This window comes from Pseudophryne corroboree, chromosome 4 (genome assembly GCF_028390025.1).
Source record: "Pseudophryne corroboree isolate aPseCor3 chromosome 4, aPseCor3.hap2, whole genome shotgun sequence".
Lineage (NCBI taxonomy): Eukaryota > Metazoa > Chordata > Amphibia > Anura > Myobatrachidae > Pseudophryne > Pseudophryne corroboree.
Genome location: NC_086447.1, coordinates 350,834,969 through 350,862,477, shown reverse-complemented (window position 1 = coordinate 350,862,477; position 27,509 = coordinate 350,834,969). Strand labels below are relative to the sequence as shown.

General features: G+C 46.5%; 1 protein-coding gene across 6 annotated transcripts in view; it reads left to right on the top strand.

Moving 5' to 3' along the window:
- LPP (LIM domain containing preferred translocation partner in lipoma) overlaps positions 1 to 27,509 on the top strand; it is an 870,847-nt gene that overhangs the window by 26,135 nt on the left and 817,203 nt on the right. The window contains exon 2 of one of the 6 annotated variants that reach the window (XM_063916489.1): positions 27,352 to 27,468. The exons of the other annotated variants lie outside the window; for them this stretch is intronic. The gene's annotated coding sequence lies outside the window, so the exon portion shown is untranslated. The remainder of the gene's footprint in view (positions 1 to 27,351; positions 27,469 to 27,509) is intronic. 6 annotated transcript variants of the gene reach the window in all.

The window sequence follows — 27,509 nt, the reverse complement described above, 5'->3', positions numbered from 1 at the left end:
TTTCGTCCTCCAGGAAAAGCAAAAGGTCAGGCGTACCCGAAACAAGCTCGTGCTTCCAAACCTGTCAAGCCCAGACTTAAGAGGGCCTGGGCTGCCCGTCAGTCTGCTTCCAAAACAGACAAGCCGGCCGTATGAAGGGGCGGGCCTCCCTCTGGGGGATCCCAGGGTGGGGGGGCTGACTTCTAGGGTTTGCCCAGGAATGGTTAAAGACCACTTCAGATGCCTGGGTGCGGGAAGTCGTCACTCGAGGTTACGCCGTATCCTTCAAGAATCGTCGCCCTCATCGATTTTGCCTGACAGACGTCTCTTCGGATCTTCTGAAGGCAGCAACGCTTCATTCGGTGGTACAGTCCCTCCTGGACACAGGAGTGGTAGTACAGGTGCCTCTAGCTCAGAGGCAAGGGGTATTATTCACTGCTGTTTCTAGTCCCAAAACCGAACGGGTCCTCGCGGCCCATTCTCAATCTCAAGTCCTTGAACAAATATGTGAGGGTCTCCAAGTTTCGAATGGAAACTCTACGCTCTATTGTTCTGGCCTTGGAGCCTAGGGAATATATGGTCTCCCTGGACATACAGGATGCCTACCTGCATATTCCTATTGCAACATCACATCAGCAATATCTGAGGTTTGGAGTGGGCAACCTTCATTACCAATTTTGGGCGTTACCTTTTGGTTTGACAACGGCTCAGAGTTTTCACAAAAGTTGTGGCGGTAATGACGGCTGTGCTCCGCCGTCAAGGGGTCAGGATCCTACCGTACCTGGACTATTGGCTGATCCTGGCGAATTCCCCAGAAACTCTCCTGCGACATCTGGATCTGACTATCAGTTTCTGCAAGCCCACAGGTGGCTAGTCAACTGGAAGAAATCTTTCCTGTTCCCTGCTCGGAGCATGCTGCACCTGGGAGCGTTGTTGGACACTCACACCCAGAGGTTGTTCTTGTCTCAGGAGAAAATCCTAAAACTTCAGGAAAGGATTCGATGCTTCCTATCTCGTCCGCGTGTGTCGATTCATTCGGCGATGCAAGTGCTATGTCTCATGGTTTTGGCTTTTGACATGGTGGAGTATGCTCAATTCCATTCTCGCCCTCTACAGAAGCTAATTCTGGCCAAATGGGACGGCCTGCCTCACCGGATTAGATCTCAAATGGTCTCCTTATCTCCGGAGGTCCAACTGTCACTGAGCTGGTGGCTTCAGGACCAACGTTTGAGCAGTGGTCGTCCTTTCTGGATCTCCAACTGGGTCCTTCTGACGACGGATACCAGTCTGAGAGGTTGGGGTGCGGTGTTGGTGCAACACTCCCTTCAGGGTTGGTGGAGTCTCCTCCCGATAAACATTCTGGAATTGCGGACGGTGTTCAATGCACTGAACTTGGCCCAGCATTTGATACAGGACAGACCTGTTCAAGTACAATCGGACAACGCCACCACAGTGGCTTACATAAATCATCAAGGCGGCACTCGAAGCCGCATGGCAATGAGGGAAGTATCACAAATTCTTCAGTGGTCAGAACTCCATCTGCCAGCTATATCGGCAGTATTCATTACGGGGGTCCTAAACTGGGAAGCGGACTTTCTCAGTCGTCAGGACGTACACGCTGTAGAATGGAGCCTCCATCCAGAGGTGTTTCAACTTCTCGTGGACAAGTGGGGCCTTCCAGATGTGGACCTGATGGCGTCTCGACACAATCACAAGGTGTCGTCTTCGGAGCAAGGACAAGGGATCCTCAAGCAGCGTTCGTGGACGAACTGGCAATTCCATGGGACTTTCGGCTGCCGTTCGTGTTCCCTCCTGTGTCACTCCTGCCCAGGGTAATACGGAAGTTCAAGCAGGCAGGAGGATTCCTACTTCTGATCGCATCGGCGTGGCCCAGACGGCACTGGTTCTCCGATCTACAGGGCCTCTCGCTGGTTCATCCCCTTCTACTCCCACAATGACCAGACCTCCTCGTTCAGGGTCCTTGTGTTTACCAGGATTTGGCCCGTCTGGCTTTGACGGCGTGGCTCTTGAAGCTTCCGCCTTGAGTGCCAAGGGTTTTTCTGAGGTGGTCATTCAAACTATGTTGAAGGCCCGTAAGCCGGCTTCTGCTCAGATTTACTATAGGGTCTGGAACTCTTACTTTGCTTGGTGTGCGTCTCACAATCATGACGTTTTCAAGTTTAGAACAGCTAAACTTTTGGCCTTTCTACTGCAGGGCCTGGGCTTATGCCTTCGTCTGGCCTCTCTCAAGGTTCACATTTCTGCCTTGTCGGTTTGGTTTCAGAGAAAGATTGCTACCCTACCTGATGTTCATACTTTCACTCGGGGTGTGTTGCGGATTCAGCCTCCTTATGTACCACCTGTGGCCCCTTGGGATTTATCGCAAGGCCTCCATAACTATCAAGAGTATCCGTTTGAACCTCTTGTGTCTGCAGACCTTAAGTGGCTTTCCCTTAAGGTTTTGTTTTTGCTGGCCATTGCCTCGGCTAGAAGGGTCTCGGACTTGGGTGCCTTATCCTGTAAGTCTCCCTACCTGATTTTTCACCGTGACCGGGCGGTTCTTAGAACGTGCCCGGGTTTTTTACCCAAGGTGGTGTCTTCCTTCCATCTTAACCAGGAGATTGTAGTTCCGGCCTTTAATTCTCCTGAGTTGTCCTCCAAAGAGCGTTCTTTGGATGTGGTACGGGCTCTCCGTATCTATGTGAAGAGAACTGCCTCCGTTAGGAAGTCTGATTCTCTCTTTGTACTGTTTGGATTTCACAAACGTGGCTGGCCTGCTTACAAGCAGACCTTGGCCAGATGGATTAGAATGGTGATTGCACATGCTTATGTACAGGCTGGTCTTCCAGCTCCTGCTACCATCAAAGCCCGTTCAACTCGGTCGGTTGGACCTTCTTGGGCGGCCCGCCGTGGTTCGACCCTTGAACAGTTGTGCAAGGTGGCTACGTGGTCCTCGGGGAACACGTTCATAAGGTTCTATGCCTTCGATACTTCCACCTCCCAGGATACTTCCTTTGGACGCCGGGTTCTTGTTCCCGCTACAGTGCATCCCCTCCCATAAGGAACTGCTTTAGGACATCCCCGATGTTATTCCTTGTGGAGCCCAGTGTACCCCGCAGCAGAAAACGAGATTTATGGTAAGAACTTACCGTTGTTAAATCTCTTTCTGCGAGGTACACTGGGCTCCACAAGGCGCCCGCCCTGACGCACTTAGCTTCTTTGGGTTGGTATGGCATTAGCCGCTGACACCCTCTCCTGTAGTGAGTGTGTGGTGTGTGTGGCTACTAACGATTCTCGTCTCTGTTACCTGCTACTGCATTGGACTGGTTAACTAAACTGAGCTCCTGTGCATGGAGGCGGGGTTATAGAGGAGGCGGCGCTGTGCATCTTGGGAACAGTCAAAGCTTTGAGCCTGTTGGTGCCTCGGATCAAGATCCTACTCTACACCCCGATGTTATTCCTTGTGGAGCCCAGTGTACCTCGTTAGAAAGAGATTTAACAACGGTAAGTTCTGATCATAAATCTCGTTTTAGTTGGGTTTAGCCGCTTTGTGCAGATAAACCAGGCACTTCATAGCATGATCAGCGCGATAAATATCCATTTTAAACACACATAGGGGCAATTCAATTGTTTAATGGGTGCCCATAATTGCATTTCCCAACGTCACTTTAGATGGGGTGGTATGCAGTTGTTTCGGAGCCCACTGTTTACATTTCTACTATTTTATAACACACTCTCTTTAATAATTCTATTATAAGAAAATAAAGCTACTGCAATTCCCATTAGTTGTAGAAATAGACTAGATATTGGGGAATTCAATTGTAACCAGCAATCCCCCCACACCCCTTCCCTCCCCGTAAGCCACTAGGTGGCGCCTGACGGAGCATCATGCATGCAGCAGGGGGGCACATTTCTGCTCACAGCCTCCTGAGGTGCGAGGTTGAAACGTGCGACAACACCAGGGTTTGGGTGCTTAAGTGTGAGTTTGAGCACCCTACAGATGTCCCCTCATACATCTTTGCTGCAGTCACGGCAAATAGCCCCTCTTGGCACACCGGGTCGCTTGAGACTCTTCTAGTGTCTTGTGTTTTTTTTTTTTTTTGTACGAGGTGACTTTGCTGATTTAATTTGATATGACACTTGTATATCTGGCTGAGTCTCTGAATCTTTAGTCGCCACAGGGTTCTATTCCCCCTCGGGTGGTGGAGAGTCCCAACCGCTGGTCACGGGATTCCGACGTCTGTATATTGACCGCCGGGATCACGTCTGGCGGTCAGTTGACTGCCTCCCCCGTATACAGACTCTGCGCACACACAAAATATACTAGTGTCATATACAGGTTGAGTATCCCTTATCCAAAATGCTTGGGACCAGAGGTATTTTGGATATCTGATTTTTCCGTATTTTGGAATAATTAGATACCATAATGAGATATCATGGTGATGGGACCTAAATCTAAGCACAGAATGCATTTATGTTACATATACACCATATACACACAGCATGAAGGTGATTTTAGCCAATATTTTTAATAACTTTGTGTATTAAACAAAGTTTGTGTACATTGAGCCATCAAAAAACAAAGGTTTCACTATCTCAATCTCACTCAAAGTCCGTATTTCGGAATATTCTGTATTTCGGAATATTTGGATATGGGATACTCAACCTGTATCACATTAATCAGCACAGTCTCCTCATGCATCCTAGATTCATTGCATTGCGACAGACGTATTTTCGAGTAAGATGCATTTTCAGCAAAAAAAAGGATGCCCCCGATTAGCAGAGTTCCACGGGACCTGGCGGCTCACTCACGTCAGGCATCTCGCACCGCACAGCGTATCGTATTTTGTCTTTATTACCACTCATAGGAGGTTGACACCCTCCATTACAGCTGCTTTGGGTACACTAGGCAGCGTCAGTGTGGATCACATTCTCTTTCTTTTTTTGTCATTATTTATTAACAGTAACTTATACAGCACCAACATATGCCGTCATGCTTCACAATATGGACCACGGCATCTATTCACCAGGCGGTAATCGGCAACCGCATCTTTTCTTACCTGTGGGACACTGCAGCCAGCGGATGGGGAAGGCACAGGGCAGGCTGTTTTAGCTGGGCGCTGCTAAAAGGGCAGGATGCAATTTGCCATTTTTAAAACATTAGCATTTAGAATCATGCTTCAATGGTCTATTTGTATTTATTTATATTTCTCTGACGTCCTAGTGGATGCTGGGAACTCCATAAGGACCATGGGGAATAGCGGCTCCGCAGGAGACTGGGCACAAATAGAAAGCTTTAGTACTACCTGGTGTGCACTAGCTCCTCCCCCTATGACCCTCCTCCAGTTAGATTTTTGTGCCCGAACGAGAAGGGTGCACACTAGGGGCTCTCCTGAGCTTCTTAGTGAAAGTTTTAGTTTAGGTTTTTTATTTTCAGTGAGACCTGCTGGCAAAAGGCTCACTGCATCGAGGGACTAAGGGGAGAAGAAGCGAACTCCCGTGCGTGCAGAGTGGATTGGGCTTCTTGGCTACTGGACACCATTAGCTCCAGAGGGACAGCTCACAGGCCCAGTCTTGGAGCTCGGTCCCGGAGCCGCGCCGCCGGCCCCCTTACAGAGCCAGAAGCAAGAAGAGTCCGGCAAATCGGCGGCAGAAGACATCCTGTCTTCCACAAGGTAGCGCACAGCACTGCAGCTGTGCGCCATTGCTTCTCAGCACACTTCACACTCCGGTCACTGAGGGTGCAGGGCGCTAGGGGGGGGCGCCCTGAGCAGCAATAGAAACACCTTGGCTGGCTAAAAATACATCACATATAGCTCCTGGGCTATATGGATGAATTTTAACCCCTGCCAGATTTTCACAAAAAAGCGGGAGAAAGGCTCCGCCCCCTTCTCGGCGGCCTATCTTCTTAGCACACAGGCGCCATTTTCCCTCACAGCTCCGCTGGAAGGACGTCTCCCTGACTCTCCCCTGCAGTCCTGCACTACAGAAACAGGGTAAAAAAGAGAGGGGGGCACTAATTGGCGGGTGATTAACAATACAGCAGCTATAAGGGAGAAACACTTATATAAGGTTGTCCCTATATCTATATATAGCGCTCTGGTGTGTGCTGGCATACTCTCCCTCCGTCTCCCCAAAGGGCTAGTGGGGTCCTGTCCTCTATCAGAGCATTCCCTGTGCGTGTGCTGTGTGTCGGTACGTTTGTGTCGACATGTATGAGGAGGAAAATGATGTGGAGGCGGGGCAATTGCCTATAATAGAGATGTCACCCCCTAAGGAGTCGACACCTGAGTGGATGGCTTTATGGAAGGATTTACGTGACAGTGTCGGCTCCTTACAAAAGACGGTTGATGACATGAGACAGCCGACTAATCAGCTGGTCCCTGTCCAGGCGTCTCAAAAACCATCAGGGTCTCTAAAAAGGCCGTTACCTCAGGTGGTGGATACTGACGTCGACACGGATACTGACTCCAGTGTCGACGGTGAGGAGACAAACGTGACTTCCAGTAGGGCCACACGTTACATGATCACGGCAATGAGAGAGGTGTTAAACATTTCTGATACTGCAAATACCACTAAAAAGGGTATTATGTGGGGTGTGAAAAAACTACCTGTAGTTTTTCCTGAATCAGACGAATTAAATGAGGTGTGTGATGAAGCGTGGGTTTCCCCCGATAAAAAACTGATAATTTCAAAAAAGTTATTGGCATTATACCCTTTCCCGCCAGAGGTTAGGGCGCGTTGGGAAACACCCCCTAGAGTGGATAAAGCGCTCACACGCTTATCAAAACAAGATACGGCCGCCCTCAAGGAACCAGGTGACAGAAAACTGGAGAATATCCTTAAAAGTATATACACACATACTGGTGTTATACTGCGACCAGCAATCGCCTCAGCCTGGATGTGCAGCGCTGGGGTGGCTTGGTCGGATTCCCTGACTGAAAATATTGATACCCTGGATAGGGACAGTATATTGTTGACTATAGAGCATTTAAAAGATGCATTTCTATATATGCGAGATGCACAGAGGGATATTTCCACTCTGGCTTCAAGAGTGAGTGCGCTGTCCATTTCTGCCAGAAGAGGATTATGGACGCGACAGTGGTCAGGTGATGCGGACTCTAAACGGCATATGGAAATATTGCCTTATAAAGGGGAGGAGTTATTTGGGGTCGGTCTATCGGACCTGGTGGCCACGGCAACTGCTGGGAAATCCACATTTTTTTACCCCAGGTAACCTCTCAACATAAGAAGACGCCGTCTTATCCGGCTCAGTCCTTTCGTCCCCATAAGGGCAAGCGGGCAAAAGGTTCCTCTTTTCTGCCCCGGGGCAGAGGAAGGGGAAAAAGACTGCAACAGACAGCCACTTCCCAGGAACAAAAGCCCTCCCCCGCTTCTGCCAAGTTCTCAGCATGACGCTGGAGCCTTACAAGCGGACTTAGGCACGGTGGAGGCCCGTCTCAAGAATTTCAGCGCGCAGTGGGCTCACTCGCAAGTGGACCCCTGGATCCTGCAAGTAGTATCTCAGGGGTACAAATTGGAGTTCGAGACGTCTCCCCCTCGCCGGTTCCTGAAGTCTGCTTTACCAACGTCTCCCTCCGACAGGGAGGCAGTATTGGAGGCAGTTCACAAGCTGTATTCCCAGCAGGTGATAATCAAGGTACCCCTCCTGCAACAAGGGAAGGGGTATTATTCCACGCTGTTTGTGGTACCGAAGCCGGACGGCTCGGTGAGACCAATTTTAAATCTGAAGTTTTTGAACACTTACATACAGAGGTTCAAATTCAAGATGGAGTCACTCAGAGCAGTGATCGCGAACCTGGAAGAGGGGGACTATATGGTGTCTCTGGACATCAAAGATGCCTACCTCCATGTCCCCATTTACCCTTCTCATCAAGGGTACCTCAGGTTTGTAGTACAAAACTGTCACTATCAGTTTCAGACGCTGCCGTTTGGATTATCCACTGCACCTCGGGTCTTTACCAAGGTAATGGCCGAAATGATGATTCTTCTTCGAAGAAAAGGCGTTTTAATTATCCCTTACTTGGACGATCTCCTGATAAGAGCAAGATCCAGAGAACAGTTAGTAGTCGGAGTAGCCCTATCACAGGTAGTGCTACGGCAGCACGGCTGGATTCTAAATATCCCAAAATCGCAGCTGGTTCCGACAACACGTCTTCTGTTCCTAGGGATGATTCTGGACACAGTCCAGAAAAAGGTGTTCCTTCCGGAGGAGAAAGCCAGGGAGTTATCCGAACTGGTCAGAAACCTCCTGAAACCGGGGCAAGTCTCAGTGCATCAATGTACAAGAGTCTTGGAAAAGATGGTAGCTTCCTACGAAGCGATTCCATTCGGCAGATTCCACGCAAGAACGTTCCAGTGGGATCTGCTGGACAAATGGTCCGGATCGCATCTTCAGATGCATCAGCGGATAACCCTGTCTCCAAGGACAAGGGTGTCTCTTCTGTGGTGGTTGCAGAGGGCTCATCTTCTAGAGGGCCGCAGATTCGGCATTCAGGACTGGGTCCTGGTGACTACGGATGCCAGCCTGAGAGGCTGGGGAGCAGTCACACAAGGAAGAAATTTCCAGGGCTTGTGGTCAAGCCTGGAGACGTCACTTCACATAAATATCCTGGAGCTAAGGGCCATCTACAATGCTCTAAGCCTAGCACGACCTCTGCTTCAAGGTCAGCCGGTGCTGATTCAGTCGGACAACATCACGGCAGTCGCCCACGTAAACAGACAGGGCGGCACAAGAAGCAGGAGGGCAATGGCAGAAGTTGCAAGGATTCTTCGCTGGGCGGAAAATCATGTGATAGCACTGTCAGCAGTGTTCATTCCGGGAGTGGACAACTGGGAAGCAGACTTCCTCAGCAGGCACGACCTCCACCCGGGAGAGTGGGGACTTCTCCCAGAAGTCTTCCACATGATTGTGAACCGTTGGGAAACACCAAAGGTGGACATGATGGCGTCACGCCTCAACTAAAAACTAGACAGGTATTGCGCCAGGTCACGGGACCCTCAGGCAATAGCTGTGGACGCTCTGGTAACACCGTGGGTGTACCAGTCAGTGTATGTGTTCCCTCCTCTGCCTCTCATACCCAAGGTACTGAGAATCATAAGAAGGAGAGGAGTAAGGACTATACTCGTGGCTCCGGATTGGCCAAGAAGGACTTGGTACCCGGAACTTCAAGAGATGCTCACGGAGGACCCGTGGCCTCTACCTCTACGAAGGGACCTGCTCCAGCAGGGGCCCTGTCTGTTCCAAGACTTACCGCGGCTGCGTTTGACGGCATGGCGGTTGAACGCCGGATCCTGAAGGAAAAAGGCATTCCGGATGAGGTCATCCCTATCCTGATAAAAGCCAGGAAGAATGTAACCGTGCAGCATTATCACCGTATTTGGCGTAAATATGTTGCGTGGTGCGAGGCCAGGAAGGCCCCTACAGAGGAATTTTAAACTGGGTCGTTTCCTGCATTTCCTGCAAACAGGACTGTCTATGGGCCTAAAATTAGGGTCCATTAAGGTTCAAATTTCGGCCCTGTCGATCTTCTTCCAAAAAGAACTGGCTTCAGTTCCTGAAGTTCAGACGTTTGTCAAAGGGGTGCTGCATATACAGCCTCCTTTTGTGCCTCCAGTGGCACCTTGGGATCTCAATGTGGTTTTGGGGTTCCTAAAATCACATTGGTTTGAACCACTCACCACTGTGGACTTAAAGTATCTCACATGGAAAGTGGTAATGCTATTGGCCCTGGCTTCAGCCAGGCGCGTGTCAGAAATGGCGGCTTTATCCTATAAACCCTTACCTAATTTTTCATACGGACAGGGCAGAATTGAGGACTCGTCCTCAATTTCTCCCTAAGGTAGTTTCAGCGTTTCACCTGAACCAGCCTGTTGTGGTACTGACAATGCTAAATTCCTTTGTCGTATAAACAACCCTTTATGAAGCTAAGAACACTGTACGCTGTTTACTTAAGAAGTACCGTAATGGTACGCTAGTTGCGTAACGATCGCTCAGCCGTAGGCGAGACGCTCAAGCGTCACGTTCGCTCACGGCCCAGGGATCACAGGACACGTTATTGGTTATGTCTAGGGTAATGATTCGCTATGGCGTAGCTTACGCTCGAGACCACGAGGAGGTCACCAGCGATGCAGACGCTCACAACACTATACCTTTATGATAAAACCTTATACCAATGAAATACACTGAATACCTTAATGTGAGTACAGGGTGTAAGTGCAACCTTGTGTAACCTGACTAACTACAAAGCTGCTTGAGCGTCACCGACGCTCAAGTGAACACTTAACACTATAGGAAATACACAGATGCTGGTTTAGGTTCCAAAGCCTATTAACTGTATTATCTCTAATATACTTGTAAAAGGGGATAACAGTACAAATGATACACTACAATATAACAGAGACTTCCTAACCACAGAACTAAACAATAAATACAAAAAGACAATACTACACTGACCTAAATGCAATACAATACAATACTATCTAATACAATACGATACTAGCCTAGTCTAGGGGAGATATGAGAGAACAGAACAGAGAGAGAGAGAGAGAGAGAGAGAGATGAGATGAGAGAAATTGGCTCACAGAAAGACAATGATTACGGAGAGAAACTTACGCACAAAGGGTATGATCGCCTGCGCCTCGATATCCAGCTCCCGGCTATCAGCAGATAACCGTTGATGAGAGAGTGAGCTGGATGTGGTCGGCCTGCCTATTTATGCCCCACACACAATGCAATCTCCTGGTCCTACAATCCCATTGTCCATTGGCCGAAGGAATTCGGCCCTGTATCATAACAAAAGGTCATAGGGTGATTCATACAGGTGGGCTGTGACGATTTCCAACAGCTCAGGTGGGTGGGAAACTGGGTTTCCCGCCGCATACCTGAGTATGTGTAAATAATAGAAATGGACATAAACTTCTTATGTCCATAACTATTCGCACGAGCGATTAATACGCTCCAAACCAACACCGGAATATTGCTAATTAAATACTCTTCCGATGGGTACCAAACACTGCTGTATGATTCCTGTTAGACCCTTTGTACGATATAAAGAGGGATTCCTCAGCTCTGGGACATTGTATTTTAACCAAACTTTCAGAATCTATCAAAGGGACCATGATCTATAAACTACATTAATTGTGAACATTTGTAACGAATGAGTCGCACGCTACGACTACATAAACTCTACCGTAAATACGCATACCGCGCCTGCGAGTGCACGTTATTGCGGGTATGCGCATCCACGGAAGAGCGCACGCACGCGCAGCGCGGACCAGTGTGCGGTGCAAATATGGCAACGTGCATTGAGACATTTTTCTGACTTTGACAGTCCACCCTTTGGCAGTCAATAATAACTGCCACAAAACATTTAAGGAGAAAAATGTAAGTCAGGGGTTAATTGATTTCCATGGTTGGGTAGGGGAGGAGAGAGGAGAAGGTGTGAAGAGGGTATGACCTAGTGAGATAGCAGAAGCATGTGTGTATGAATCCATGTTTGGGGGGTCATGTATCATCGTGCCGTACGTGTTGTAAATCAAGCTTCGAGGTATTGCGAAGTATACATTTGAATTCCTTCTTATCCTGTGGTACAGGTCTGTGGATGGGCTGTCAAACTTTACCGAGCTCATTTCGGCTGTGGTTGTAACAAAATGGGGATGCACATTTTAGTTGATGATACATGAATGGGGGAGGTATGTGGTTGCTGATATCTGTGCCTGTATTCCCTATCGTCTATGTGTGTCGTTACCTGAGGGTTGTAGAGATGAAGATAAAGAACACTTACGAAAAATGCAATGATATTCTATGTCAGGGAAATGTACATCTGTCGTCGAAGTTGTTTTCGGTATCTGTTGAGAGTCGTCTTCTTTGCGCTGTATTGCTCCTTAGGCATGAGCAAATAGCTTTGTCTGAGCCATCAGATTTACAAAAATGTTGGGCTAGCGTGAGTTTAAAGATACTAGGGAAACTGGGGATCCATGGCAAAGTTCATCAAGTGTCCATATTTAAAGTTGTCAAATCTTCTTCTTTGGTCAATCCGTTGTCTGTATACATCTCGTCTCGTCAGCTTCCTCGTCCAAGGGGGTCTTTGTATCTGGGAGAAAAGCAGAAAAACAGGTGAAAGAAACGGACCGTATAATCGCATTTTCATCACATTCTGGTTTCTATCATTGGGTCATAAATCAAATCCAGGTTAATTACAGTTTCCTCACTCCTCAAGCTCATCACTTTTGTACTTTGTTTGCACCTCATTAAAGCCTGCCCGCATCTAAATATCAATCCAATCGATATAACGACACCCAAGATACATAGTAGAAACTTTCCAACATCCATTATGACTCCTTGAGCCCAGTCTCCTAAACCGGAGAACCAATTTCGCGGGTTCAACCATGACACCCAACCAGTCAGCTCATTACCTACAGCAGCAAGGGTGAGATTGTGTTTTCGACGAAATTCCCACTTCAATTGGAGAATATCGTCCATCTTTTGGTCTATGACCTCTACCGGATCCTCGGTGCTATTTGTGATATACGTGCAACACTTTATGCCGTACTGTGTTGCCAATGTAACACAATATCCGCCTGTTACTGCTGTAAGATAATTAAGAACCATCCTATGCTGAACTAGTTCTGTTTTGTAAGCTTGAAGTTCTCTTCCAGTGTATCTAAACGTGTCATCATACATTTCAGTGATATTATCTAACAAATTGGCGAGTGCGGAAATGTATCTATAATTCATCACACCTCGAGCGGTACGAGTGAAATCTAACGCTACCAGAACCTGAATCCCGGTGGATTCATGGATAAGATCAGAGGCCGGATGCTCTAACCTTTCTGACAGTTGTCTTTTAACTCGGTGCTCGTAATGAGTGTGAGTATAAGGAGCTTGGGCACCACGGTGTATGTCCTTCATTTTGTCATGTGTAACAGTCATCACTTCAGGCAATACTTTTCCAATATAACACAATCCTTCAGAGTTTGGGGCAAGCCATTTGTACGCCTTTCTCCCGCATATGAAATATGCATCATCGGGGAGAACATAAGGGACGGAGAAGGACATGACCATGTTACAAACCTTCCAGGTGAAATCTCCTGACCCTAATTCTTCCAACTGCTTAATGCACGTATCGGTTTGTACGATACGTGCACAGTATCCTGGTGATACCTCTCCAACTCTAGTAATCCTATTTCCTAAGGTATATCGATACCGAAAAGATTTTCCTCTACTGGCTATGTGGCGTACAAGCTCTGTATCTGTAGGCATTCTATCTGCTCTGTGTGAAAAGGTCATGGTAAGGTTGCTCCATGACACTTCCCAATTTCCCGGTTTTCTGGGATTGGAGATGTTAAAACATAAGAGGGACCTATCCACATGGTATTGGTGGAGCTTCAAACTAGGAGGGCTGGAGATATTAAACCTCCGGTCCACCGGTCTCCCACCACTTAGCTCAAGTACCTCCCCTAACGTTAAAGGAAATGGTACTAGCCCTGATTTGCTGTGTCCCTGAGGTACTTGAGAGCATACCCAACAATCGGTCTTATTTAACACATTACCCACTAAGGAGTGATAGTCACTCAATGGATGCCGGTCCATATGGATATTAAAACTGGATTGGCATTTCTTTGTTACAGAGCCTACAGATACAACTTTCTTTTTGAACTAACATTCCTTCACAGTTGTTTACAAATAACATGGTTGTTAGATCGTGCCCGGTACTCGCCTTTGCTTGGTGATTGGGTTGCTATTGGAAATTTACACCTCCGTCTCAGTCATCAGGACCTTTCTGGATCCTTTCTCGACCTCACTGGTACTCTCACCGAAACAGACTGCTCTGGTCAACATCATGGTTAACGGGAAAATCCATGTCACAGTCCCTTGGGGCAAGTCCATCTTACAGGAGGAGAAAAGAAGAAATTTGTAAATGGGGTATAAGAAAATCAGTTTGAGGGGGAGAGAACTCGTTACGATAATAAGTTCTCTCGTCTTGTTGTTCTTCTTGTTCTGCTGTCCTCTCAAAGGTGTTGTCTCTCAGTCTTCAAAAACGATCATTCTGGTGATGCAATATTCCTTCCTAACCGACGATCTTTCTGTAAGGAGCAAAAATCTGGCATTACCATTGGTCCAACTGAGGGGTGACATACCATCTTTAAATCATGGAAACATGAGTGAGAAGAGAGAGAAAATAAAAACAAAAGAGATAGAGAACAATTCATGTGCATATATACATTACATAACTCGACAATAACCATCAATAAGAGAAGAGAAACAAAGCATTTTTAAACATTGTCAACATTAAGAAAACATTGTCAGACTATTTGGCTGTCGTATCTACGTGTCTAATGGTTTCCTTGAGCAGTCCCTCCCCACCAGCACTTGCATTATTCCACTGTCTGTATCTGGCCAGAATACATTGTGGTGGATAGGTCATGCTGGGGTTTGGTAGACTTCTGCAAGGACCAAGCGAATATGCAATGTTTGAATTCTTACCAATAATCGTCAGAGATGGGGATAGAGAGAGGGAGAGAAAAACATTTTTCACAAATACATTTACAACTTTTCACCTGGTCATTCCTGTGTCTTTAGTGAATGACCTCCCACTTCATTAACCGTTACCTCAGGCTTACCAGCAGTCCTAATGATCACCTTTCCTAACTATATATTATGGGTGTGGCCCAAAATTCTTCCTATATGATCCCTGCTTGTAATTTGGTGTGTCATAACTTTTGCTCATTTTCATGTCTAGGGGGTCTGATTTTATGTGGGCTGTTGCAGTTACTGGCATAATGCCCTTCTCTTTTGCACAGATCACAAATCCTTAAGTTCCTCCATGTGCCAATGGCCTGGGGTTTTGGTTGATTTGATGCCTCCTCAAACGCTTGGATGCTCATCACCATCAACCGCTTTCCCTGTACCTACCTGATTCCTTGGATACCATGATTATGTCGTTGTCTAGGGGGTTGGTATGCCTTCTGTGAATCTTTGATCATACAGTTAGATCTTTCCTAGGATCTGGGTAATCAGACATGATTGATCTCAATTCTGTCCGGGACCAGGGATGGCGCATTGCACTGTCCTTGACGGGAATGGTTCCCTGATCGTCAGTCTTCCCATTGGGGACTGTGATCACCCTGACAGGACTAAACTCAATTACATCATCTTGTTTTGGTCTTATAATATGGGGTACATTTGTTTGTGCGTGATATAAAACATTGTACGTACCTGTGGACACGACCTCACCTGACCCTCCGTTAGGGGGGTTTGATTATTGCCTTTACCAATTTGGTCGTGTCCACCTGGATGTCTTGTAGGATGGCTTCTGGAAGAGGTGCCGACATCGTTCTGGGCTCACTTTCTTGTTTGTATTCCTGAGGGAGGTTTGACATGGGGTGCAGCTTGCACAGGTTAATAGTTGTACATTCAACAGTATTACAATAATCATTGTTACATTTATTACACTTATTCTTATAATCTATATTACAGTTGCTAAGAGCGTTTTTTATTGTTCCACCTTTGTGCTTTTCTCTCCGCAATCAACTCCTCTCCTGATGCCACTGTCTCTCCTCTCAAGATAAGAGTCAGAAAAGTCAATAGACTCTTTTTGTAATTCACTTTCCTGTTGCCATAACTGTAAATATTCATAATGTTTATTTTGTCTCTTCGTTGGTTCAATGAGACTTATCCTCCTCCTTAAATTTTGTAACACTACTGGACTGAAGCTACCTATTCTTGGGAATTTGTCCCTGTCTTGTACAGTCATTCTCTCCCATTCATCACATAAAACTTCAGCGTGATTTCCATATTTCTTACACATCACATATCGTGCCGACCCGATGGATCGGTTCTCTGAATCAACCCGAACCGAGGTTGATCGCCCCCTACCTGAACAAATGGCCCCCATAATCTGCAGGCGTTGCCTATTCCTCCTTGAATATCAAGGCTTTCAGCGAACCCTTACAAACAAACCAAGATGTCCTTGGGCAGGCCGGCGGTGGTGGTTTATCAAGTACCCCACTTACTTCTCGCCCACGTTGGCCTGTGCTGCAATCACTGTAGCCAGAGCTGCTGTACCCAACCTAGGGCCCCTGTGAACCTTTATTTACTGGGGCGTGCTGGACCTACCAGTCCCCAGTAAGTATCGGTTGTTGGATAGTTCCCGAGTGACCAGCGAACTTCCCTTCCAAAAATAAAAAATTACACAAATCACGTCAGAATGTACAAATAGCGTTTGTGACCACTTTACTCTAATGGTATTAGGTCAGATTACTAACTACTGCACACAATTACGTGCGGTCCAATCGTTCAGTACACGAGCACTACTTGTCATGTACTGAAAGATCAATGGAATCTATGTTTCCGGCTGCGATTCCTTCAGCCAGAGCTTGTATGGCCTATATGGGTTCTGCACCAACACCCCAGGCGTTGTGCCACTGTACTTTTATAGCGGACCTCTTTGTTACCTTATGACCTCCTGGTCTGTTACCTTATGACCTCCTGGTCTTGTTACCTTATGGTCCGCTATACTCTAATGCTCAAATATTATTTAACCAGAGATGCCTCCCTAGCCACCGTATATGTCACTTACACGTATGTCCCTTGACGAGTACCCGGCTTTCCTTTTGGTTCCACCTTAAAGTTATATAAACTTTTGTATACAAAACACACTCACTCAACACATGTACACTTTTGTTTCTATATCTATTTCTGCGCAGAAATTGTCTTCAGGCCAACAGTGTTACCAATTAGGAGCAGGATCTGTTAAACTAAATTTCCGATTTTCCAAAAATAGATTTGCGTTATTTACCGCTTCGCGTTATCTACCGCTGTGCGTTACTTATCGCCTTGCGCTAATTATCGCTTTGCGCTAATTCAACTTTTTCGTGACTTGAGCTACGTGAGCGTAACCGGACGCTACGTTGCGTAATGTACGCTGCGTGCGTCTGCCTTTTGGATTGCGTACGCTAGTCTTTGTTAGCGACACGTGTACGCAATGCAAAGGATCCACCGTAACACAATATATTTTTATCAATGTAAATGATCCCTGATCATCTACCGCAATCCACACTGACTGCCTTGTATCTTCAGACAAACCGTGTGTTGTTCTATACTTTAACTATTACCTCTACTATTAAATAACAGCAAATCTCCTTTTAGCACTTTCTATCAACTATAAAATTTGGCAAACAGGAATAGTGATATACGAAAAATGAAACAGAAATGCAGATATATGTATGCGTGCGTGTATACGCAAGACAGAAGAGAAATAAAACAGTTTTAAAAGACACAAGCGTTTTGTTCTTACTTCCGGTTACCGGGTTCCTTCAGCACTCTTTATCTAAGCGAAGCAGACGCTTATCCCGCCAGCACTATGAGACAATCTCCCACCCTTTGCTGGGGGATAATGTCTGCTGATCTACCTAGTGCAGATGTGAGAAGTATAGGACGAGCCCGCAATTGACAATGCTAAATTCCTTTGTCGTATAAACAACCCTTTATGAAGCTAAGAACACTGTACGCTGTTTACTTAAGAAGTACCGTAATGGTACGCTAGTTGCGTAACGATCGCTCAGCCGTAGGCGAGACGCTCAAGCGTCACGTTCGCTCACGGCCCAGGGATCACAGGACACGTTATTGGTTATGTCTAGGGTAATGATTCGCTATGGCGTAGCTTACGCTCGAGACCACGAGGAGGTCACCAGCGATGCAGACGCTCACAACACTATACCTTTATGATAAAACCTTATACCAATGAAATACACTGAATACCTTAATGTGAGTACAGGGTGTAAGTGCAACCTTGTGTAACCTGACTAACTACAAAGCTGCTTGAGCGTCACCGACGCTCAAGTGAACACTTAACACTATAGGAAATACACAGATGCTGGTTTAGGTTCCAAAGCCTATTAACTGTATTATCTCTAATATACTTGTAAAAGGGGATAACAGTACAAATGATACACTACAATATAACAGAGACTTCCTAACCACAGAACTAAACAATAAATACAAAAAGACAATACTACACTGACCTAAATGCAATACAATACAATACTATCTAATACAATACGATACTAGCCTAGTCTAGGGGAGATATGAGAGAACAGAACAGAGAGAGAGAGAGAGAGAGAGAGATGAGATGAGAGAAATTGGCTCACAGAAAGACAATGATTACGGAGAGAAACTTACGCACAAAGGGTATGATCGCCTGCGCCTCGATATCCAGCTCCCGGCTATCAGCAGATAACCGTTGATGAGAGAGTGAGCTGGATGTGGTCGGCCTGCCTATTTATGCCCCACACACAATGCAATCTCCTGGTCCTACAATCCCATTGTCCATTGGCCGAAGGAATTCGGCCCTGTATCATAACAAAAGGTCATAGGGTGATTCATACAGGTGGGCTGTGACGATTTCCAACAGCTCAGGTGGGTGGGAAACTGGGTTTCCCGCCGCATACCTGAGTATGTGTAAATAATAGAAATGGACATAAACTTCTTATGTCCATAACTATTCGCACGAGCGATTAATACGCTCCAAACCAACACCGGAATATTGCTAATTAAATACTCTTCCGATGGGTACCAAACACTGCTGTATGATTCCTGTTAGACCCTTTGTACGATATAAAGAGGGATTCCTCAGCTCTGGGACATTGTATTTTAACCAAACTTTCAGAATCTATCAAAGGGACCATGATCTATAAACTACATTAATTGTGAACATTTGTAACGAATGAGTCGCACGCTACGACTACATAAACTCTACCGTAAATACGCATACCGCGCCTGCGAGTGCACGTTATTGCGGGTATGCGCATCCACGGAAGAGCGCACGCACGCGCAGCGCGGACCAGTGTGCGGTGCAAATATGGCAACGTGCATTGAGACATTTTTCTGACTTTGACAGTACCTGCGGCTACTAGGGACTTGGAGGACTCCAAGTTACTGGACGTAGTCAGGGCCCTGAAAATATACGTTTCCAGGACGGCTGGAGTCAGAAAATCTGACTCGCTGTTTATCCTGTATGCACCCAACAAGCTGGGTGCTCCTGCTTCTAAGCAGACTATTGCTCGTTGGATTTGTAGTACAATTCAGCTTGCACATTCTGTGGCAGGCCTGCCACAGCCAAAATCTGTAAAAGCCCATTCCACACGGAAAGTGGGCTCATCTTGGGCGGCCGCCCGAGGGGTCTCGGCTTTACAACTTTGCCGAGCAGCTACTTGGTCAGGGGCAAATACGTTTGCTAAATTCTACAAATTTGATACCCTGGCTGAGGAGGACCTGGAGTTCTCTCATTCGGTGCTGCAGTCATCCGCACTCTCCCGCCCGTTTGGGAGCTTTGGTATAATCCCCACGGTCCTTACGGAGTTCCCAGCATCCACTAGGACGTCAGAGAAAATAAGAATTTACTTACCGATAATTCTATTTCTCATAGTCCGTAGTGGATGCTGGGCGCCCATCCCAAGTGCGGATTGTCTGCAATACTTGTACATAGTTATTGTTAACTAAATCGGGTTATTGTTGTAGTGAGCCATCTTTTCTAGAGGCTCCTCTGTTTATCATACTGTTAACTGGGTTCAGATCACAAGTTATACGGTGTGATTGGTGTGGCTGGTATGAGTCTTACCCGGGATTCAAAATCCTTCCTTATTGTGTACGCTCGTCCGGGCACAGTATCCTAACTGAGGCTTGGAAGAGGGTCATAGGGGGTGGAGCTAGTGCACACCAGGTAGTACTAAAGCTTTCTATTTGTGCCCAGTCTCCTGCGGAGCCGCTATTCCCCATGGTCCTTACGGAGTTCCCAGCATCCACTACGGACTATGAGAAATAGAATTATCGGTAAATAAATTCTAATTATTTATTTGTTGTGTGGTTTTTTTTCTTTTGGGGGGGGGGGATTCCCACTCCCGAGAGTAATAGGTTATATATTTCTATTCTTCATTATTGTGTGTTTTTGTTAGTGGGATCAATACAAAATTTTAAACTAGCCTGATTACTAGTGGACAATTTCCACTCTACAATCGTAGCTGGACTATACACAGATGGTACCTCTTTTATATTATACCCATATACAGGTTGAGTATCCCATATCCAAATATCCGATATACGGAATATTCCGAAATACGGACTTTTTTGAGTGAGAGTGAGATAGTGAAACTTTTGTTTTTTGATGGCTCAATGTACACAAACTTTGTTTAATACACACAGTTATTAAAAATATTGTATTAAATGACCTTCAGGCTGTGTGTATAAGGTGTATATGAAACATAAATAAATTGTGTGAATGTAGATACACTTTGTTTAATGCACAAAGTTATAAAAAATATTGGCTAAAATTACCTTCAGGCTGTGTGTATAAGGTGTATACGAAAAACATAAATGCATTCTGTGCTTAGACTTAGGTCCCATCGCCATGATATATCATTATGGTATGCAATTATTCCAAAATACGGAAAAATCCGATATTCAAAATACCTCTGGTCCCGAGCATTTTGGATAAGGGATACTCAACCTGTACTGTACTAACAGGTAATCTGTACCTTGTGCATACCATTATTTAATTTTTTTTTTACTTGATGGGGGGAATTCAATTAGCTGCAATAATTCACAGTGGGCTGATTGAAGCAGGTGGGCTATTCAATTAGTTCTGAAGAGCAAGGAGGCGATCTGCATACCTATTAACGCATAGGCCCTGGAATTTACCACAGATTCTATGGTTTAAAGCTCCATTAACATGGTAGTTAACTGGGCGAGAAAAAGTCTCTAATTGACTAGCCCCAGGCATTAAAGCCCAAGTCTACCACCCTTTTTCATCTGCGGTAAATTACTGCATCTAATTGAATTCCCACCTACTACATATGTTTGTAGAAATACAATTTATGTGAATTGTGCTAGTGGAGTAGTATATTGTTTTTGATGTTACTATTAAAGGTTGTTTTAGATTTAATATGAACAGGATGTGCCCCACTGAGAAAGTGCTGTTCGTATCTTTCCCCTTGTTGTACAATACTATATTCAAGGCAAACTAAAATTATACTACATTAGCTCTGAAATAGAATTCAAACTATTTGTTTTGGTCCTCCAAATAATAAGAAAGCAACAACAGAAAGTGGCTATTCCACTGCTGCCTTAATAACCCGGGAAGCTGCTCAGTGGAAAAGGGTTAATTCAGGTCCAGTGACCCAGTAATCCAACCTGACTAGCTTGCAGGGTTGGTCCTGGAAAAGACCCGGATTAAACCAGGTCATCCCAAGTTGGCTCCCGTTTACACCATGGGTGTATTCACAGCGGAGACGCTGCTTCCTGTAGCTTTGCCGCACATCCGGTGGTGGGACCCAGTGACGTCGGGGGGTGGAACTCCTCCGACTCCTCCTCCGACCTGGGAACAATCCGGATTGGAACCATGATGGAATTGGTCAGTCCCGAGATTTGTAACACTGGGGCAGATGTATTAAGCCCGGAGAAGGGATAAAGCAGTGATAAGTGCAAGGTGATAACGCACCAGCCAATCATCTCCTAACTGTAAATTTACATATTGGAGCTGATTGGCTGGTGCATTATCACCTTGCACTTATCACTGCTTTATCCCTTCTCCGGGCTTAATACATCTGCCCCACTGTTCCAAACCGGATGGAAAAGTGGTTTCAGACTACTGCAATAACCTGGGTTATTGCTGGGTTAATCTGGGTTGCGGCTCAGTCTTAAAGGGTCCTAAAAAAATAACCCGGGTTAAGTGACCTGGCATTTCAACCCAGGTAGTGACCCTGTGTGAACTGGTGCGACCTGGGTTATCCAACACGGGTCTCGCAAAATACTGCTTATTGGAGCTTCCTGGGGGCGCTCTGACATGATGTCATCAGCAAGAGTCCAGGAACACATAGCAGACTATAGAGACTCACAGCAGAGACAGCAGCATGGCAAAATGGAGTGGTGAGGTAGTCGGGGATCTACTGTACATCAGGAGAGAAGAGGAGATTTGCCAACAGATGACAGACACAGTGAAGATGCTGCTGTCTACAAGAATATTGCAAAGTTGCTGTAATATAGAGAAATCAACAGGACACAGCAGCAGGTGGTCCATAAACTGGCAGTCCAGCATAAGCATTTTATGACAACAACAGGAAAACATATGGCGCTGGGCGCATAGAATGGCAATATTATGACCTGTGTGCCAATGTCTTCGGACACGTCGCTGTGCAACCCCGTTAGCCTGTCATTCAGTTCACAGTTCTCAGCTGGGGAAAACAGCCAGGCCAATGGTACGCAAACTAGCAGCTTGCCAAGCTCCCAAGTCTGCCATTCGTCGCAGCTGTTAATACCAGACGACCCAACAGAAAGCAACAAGCATCTCTGCCACCATCAAGGAAGTTGTGGAGACACAGGCCAGAGACACTGGTACGTTGCAAATACTGAGACCCCAACTTTGCACAGAAGCAGTAAGTATACAAATTAAAAATAACACACACAACACACTGGGGTAGATATATGAAGCAGTGAAAAGAGTGGAGAAGTTGCCCATGCCAACCAGTTGGTTGCCATGGGTAACTTCTCCACTGGAACACTTCTACACTAAATAAATTATAAAGAACACACAGAACCCCTCTGTCGCACAGTGTAGCCAGTGTGCGTGTCGGAGAAGGCCACAAACACGTTTGCTAACACCACTGCTATTTTTATAAGATTTAGTACTACTGGTGTGCACTGGCTCCTCCCTCTATGCCCCTCCTCCAGACCTCAGTTAGAATCTGTGCCCAGAAGTAGCTGGGTGCATTTTAGTGAGCTCTCCTGAGCTTGCTATTAAGAAAGTATTTTAGTTAGGTTTTTTTATTTTCAGAGAGCTTCTGCTGGCAACAGACTCTCTGCTACGTGGGAGAGAGAAGCAAACCTACTAACTGCGGCTAGGTTGCGCTTCTTAGGCTACTGGACACCATTAGCTCCAGAGGGTTCGAACACAGGAACTTAACCTTGGTCATCCGTTCCCAGAGCCGCGCCGCCGTCCCCCTCGCAGAGCCAGAAGACAGAAGCCGGCGGATGAAGCAAGAAGACGTCAAAATCGGCGGCAGAAGACTCCTGTCTTCACATGAGCACTGCAGCTGTGCGCCATTGCGCCCACACACTCCGGTCACTGTAGGGAGCAGGGGGGGGGGCCCCTGGGCAGCAATTGAGTACGTCCTGGCAAAAGCAGCATATATACAGCTGGGCACTGTATATATGCATGAGCCCCCGCCATTTTTTACACCAAATTTCGGGACAGAAGCCCGCCGTTGAGGGGGCGGGGCTTCTTCCTCAGCACTCGCCAGCGCCATTTTCTCTCCACAGCTCCGCTGAGAGGAAGCTCCCCAGGCTCTCCCCTGCAGACTCACGGTAGAAAGAGGGTAAAAAGAGAGGGGGGGGCACATAAATTTAGCGCAATAATCCTATATAGAGCAGCTACTGGGTAAACACTAAGTTACTGTGTGATTCCTGGGTTATATAGTGCTGGGGTGTGTGCTGGCATACTCTCTCTCTGTCTCTCCAAAAGGCCTTGTGGGGGTCCTGTCCTCATATAGAGCATTCCCTGTGTGTGTGGTGTCGGTACGCTTGTGTCGACATGTTTGACGAGGAGGGCTATGTGGAGGCAGAGCAGGTGCAGATGAATGAGGTGTCCCCGCCGACGGCGCCGACACCTGATTGGATGGATATGTGGTAGGTGTTAAATGATAATGTAAACTCCTTGCATAAAAGGTTGGATAAAGCTGAAGCCTTGGGACAGTCGGGGTCTCAGCCCATGCCTGATCCTACAGCGCAGAGGCCGTCAGGGTCTCAGAAGCGCCCACTTTCCCATATTGTTGACACAGATATCGACACGGATTCTGACTCCAGTGTCGATGGCGATGATGCAAAATTGCAGCCTGAAACGGCTAAAGCCATCCGCTACATGATTGTAGCTATGAAGGATGTATTGCACATATCAGAGGTAAACCCTGTCCCTGACAAGAGGGTTTATATGTTTGGGGAGAAAAAGCAAGAGGTGACTTTTCCCCCTTCACATGAGTTAAATGAGTTATGTGAAAAAGCTTGGGATTCTCCTGGTAGGAAAGTGCTGATTTCCAAAAGGTTACTTATGGCGTACCCCTTCCCGCCAACGGACAGGATGCGCTGGGAATCCTCCCCTAGGGTAGACAAAGCTCTGACACGCTTATCTAAGAAGGTGGCCCTGCCGTCACAGGATATGGCCTCCCTAAAGGATCCTGCGGATAGGAAGCAGGAAGGTATCCTGAAGTCTGTTTATACACATTCAGGTACCATACTGCGGCCGGCAATTGCGTCGGCCTGGATGTGTAGTGCTGTAGCAGCATGGACAGATACACTGTCTGAGGAACTGGATACCTTGGACAAGGATACTATTTTACTGACCCTGGGGCATATAAAAGACGCTGTCCTATATATGAGGGATGCCCAGAGGGACATTTGCCTACTGGGCTCTAGAATAAATGCAATGTCGATTTCTGCCAGAAGGGTCCTGTGGACTCGGCAATGGACTGGCGATGCCGACTCTAAAAAGCACATGGAGGGGGCGTGGCTTGACGGGCTGGGGAGAAGGACGTGCCTTGGAGCTGCTCCTGCACGGCGTCCTTGAAACAAGGTATTACATATACCACACAGCCCACCAAGTTTCCCCACGGCCTCTCTCACTCCTCTACTGCTGACAGGGGACAGGAGAAAGTGGGTTGCGGAGCCGGGGGACGCTTAGAACGTCCTTGCAGGTTGCGGCCCACCACTCTCCTCACAGCCGGGACCTCGAGTGCACCGGGCGCTGACCGCGGGTCTCCAAGGCAACGGAGCGGAGCTTCCCGCCCCGCTCGTGACCGCGACTACAGCGCTACCACTTCTACCTCCCGGGAGTGCGCTACCCGGCGGTTCAGGTCCTGGTCCCCCCTCCTGTATATCTCACACACTCACCCGCTCAATTGCTGGATCCCCCTGGGCACTTCCTCGGGCTACACATCTCCCGGCGGCCATCTTGAAAAAGGGAAAAAACGGAGAAGTCTGCAATCCCTTGCCACCAGCAGCCGTGACACATATTAGTGTCCTGTCCAGGGAAGCCTCGATTTCTGCTGCCAGTCCAGACCTGTGGTGGGGGTGAGCTGACGGGAGCAGAAAGATAGCTAACTATTACTGCTGAGTGATAGTCGTTATTGGTCACCTGACCTATTGATAGTGGATGTCCTGAAGCTATATGCCTATAAAATCTGCTGACAAGCCTTAATTTATGGAATTGGAGCTCCCCCTGCTGGTGTGAAATTATATTGCAATTCATTTATTTTATTCTACTACCTTCTTTATGCCATACGCTCCTCATAATGGATAAATACATGGCTAAAACTCCCAGAAATCCCCGCGGTTCACAAACAAACAAAGGTCGGGGCCGTGACAATATTCCTGCGGACAGTCCTCAGTCACCGGCGTCTGGTCCTAATAATAGTCCATTGAGATGCTCATCACTTACTACAACAAAGGACTCCGCCAAATCCTTTACAACGCACGAGATCACTGACATTCTGGCTTCTCTCTTAGATCAAAAATTAGCCCCTTTAAAAGATTCATTGGATTCAGCCCTTACCCAGTTGAACCATCATGACCAGCGTTTATCGGAGGCAGAGCAAAGAATCTCGGACCTTGAGGATGATCTAACAACGGCTAAAACAGCGCTCTCTGAACAAGATAAAATAGTGACGTCCATGCAAGAGAAACTTGAAGATTTAGAGAACAGAAACAGAAGAAGTAATGTACGCCTTATAGGGCTGCCAGAAACGGTGAAACCTTACGAATTGATGAATCTGGTTTCTCAATGGCTGCCGAGAGAATTAAAATGTATATCAGACTCCGAATCAATGCTGATCGAACGTGTTCACCGTATTGGTCCTGATCGGCAATCTACTAAAGAAAGGCCCAGACCGGTTATCATGAAGTTTCTAAATTACGCTGATAAAGTTCGTCTGCTTGATGCCTATAGAAAACGTACCACTCTCAAATACCAGGAATCCAAGATCCTACTTTTTCAAGACTTCTCCTATATGGTGGCTGCAAAGCGACGAGAGTTTTCCCCGATATGCAAACGCATGTTCGAGATGGAACTTCGATTTGCATTACTGTATCCTGCCAAGTTGAGGGTCTCATACTCTGGAAAGTCCTACTTCTTTGACACCCCGCAAGCTGCAAAGAACTTTGTGGACTCTTTGGCTTCTTCTCGCTCGTCCAGGATGGACGATGCGGATTGACACTACAGAGTTACAGTGCGATGTCATCTCCAATTTCTTAAACATTCAGGTTACAGATGATCATATTTGATTCAGAATATACTCAGCATATTTTAGGTGGTTTAGTGCCTACATATGATGTAATGGTTCATAACATTTGTAGGTATCTTTGTAAGACGAAACTACACGTAGTAAATCTTTTCTTTAGTTTTATTTTTTTCTTCTTAGGCTCACCTGCCCTCCATTTCTTATCCTCATTCCTTTTCTATACTTCACTGATTTCACTCCTTTTTTTTCTCATCTTTACTCAGCTTTTAAAATGCTCTAGTATTAGACGGCCTTCTGGTCCGACATCCCTTTGGCTACTCTGGTATGATTATGTTCTGCAATGCTATGCTGGGATGCGGCTCAGTCGGAAATCCTCCTGGGTTCACATAATGTTGAAACGGTTTATGATAATTGTTGGAATTCTGATTGAGGTTAACACACATGATATATTCCTACTAAATGTGATATGTTTATATTTCCCCCTGTTGGACTGGTATTCATCCTCCCCTTGCCCGCTTGCTGGGACGGGTAAAGGCTCACCAAAAAGAGTTGTTAATTTTATGACTTGGCCTAGGGTCGGCATCGGTTAAATGACAGCAATAGGTAATCCCCCTAAAATGATCAAAACAGCTCTTAAATTAGTAACTTGGAACGTGGAGGGCTTAAATTCCCCTATAAAGAGGAAGAAAATTCTGACCCACCTGAAACGTTTACGACCAGATATAGCTTTATTACAAGAAACACACTGGAAAATCTCTGACCCTAATGTGGTAAGAGATTCTTGGATAGGAGACTTTAAAACGGTATCTTACACATCTAAACAAAGAGGGGTCATGATTATTTTTAGCAAATTTCTTGTTTACAATATTAATGACTGCTTAATAGACCCGGAGGGAAGATATCTGTTTTTGAAATTGACTATACATGATCTGCCGTATACAATAGCTAACATTTATGCTCCCACGGGCACTAATACCCACTTTTTCACGGATATTTATGCAAAGTTACAAGACTGGGCAGAGGGTGCAATTATTATGGGTGGGGATTTTAATTGTGTTCAATCGACAGGATTGGACAGAACTACTTCCGCCAACGCCCATGATCCAGTCGCCACCCCAGCGCTTTCCTTACTGACCAGTTCGATGAGATTGTGTGATCCCTGGAGGTGTCAACATCCTGAATCTCGTGAGTATACGTTTTACTCACATCCCCATCACTCCTCGTCT